The following is a 589-nucleotide window of genomic DNA, read 5'->3' on the forward strand; positions in this document are numbered from 1 at the left end:
CTAAAGCGAGTTAGGACTTATGCTGCACAACCTGGTTGTGCAGGGGCCTAAAAGAGGGTGAGGATTTATGTCGTGCTAGGCGAGCTACCTCGAAGACCTATAGGTTGTTATTATGCTAGGAAGAGATGATGCTGAAGAAGATCCTCTTGCTGCTCGGTCTGAATCCCTCGCCGCGCTGCCCACGAATTTAGCTCTGAAACTCTTGTCGTCGCGATGGCTGCAGGGTTTAAGTGTTTGAAAATTGTAGTTTATGTTTCACAGTTTTGATGTCAGTGTTTGGTTTAAGTTGATTAGAGCGACACCGGTTAGGATCCCACGGTTCCCTCCTTCCGGCATCACTATTTTCTTTTGAACTTACTTAGTTTAAACGAGTTGTGAAACCCATTTAAACCGGGGAGATCTCGTTAGCAACCGTGGGTTACCTCCTCCGAGGGACTCCCGTAAGTTCGAAAGAACGTGTTATGTTTTGTTTCGTTTTTTTAATTTTGAAAAAGTTGTTTAATTAAAAAAAATGTTTTGTTTTGAAAGTGATATCGTATTCAATACCTGCATAATGTGTTAGAGCAAGAGTAATTGCAATAAAATAAAG

The 589-nt window shown here is 41.6% G+C and overlaps 1 protein-coding gene across 1 annotated transcript in view; it reads right to left on the bottom strand.

Annotated features, from left to right (window-relative positions):
* Positions 1-589, bottom strand: part of LOC110030723 (SEC12-like protein 1) — a 38346-nt gene that overhangs the window by 30140 nt on the left and 7617 nt on the right. The window lies entirely within an intron of this gene.

The sequence above is a fragment of the Phalaenopsis equestris genome, unplaced genomic scaffold (genome assembly GCF_001263595.1).
Source record: "Phalaenopsis equestris unplaced genomic scaffold, ASM126359v1 Scaffold000755, whole genome shotgun sequence".
NCBI lineage: Eukaryota > Viridiplantae > Streptophyta > Magnoliopsida > Asparagales > Orchidaceae > Phalaenopsis > Phalaenopsis equestris.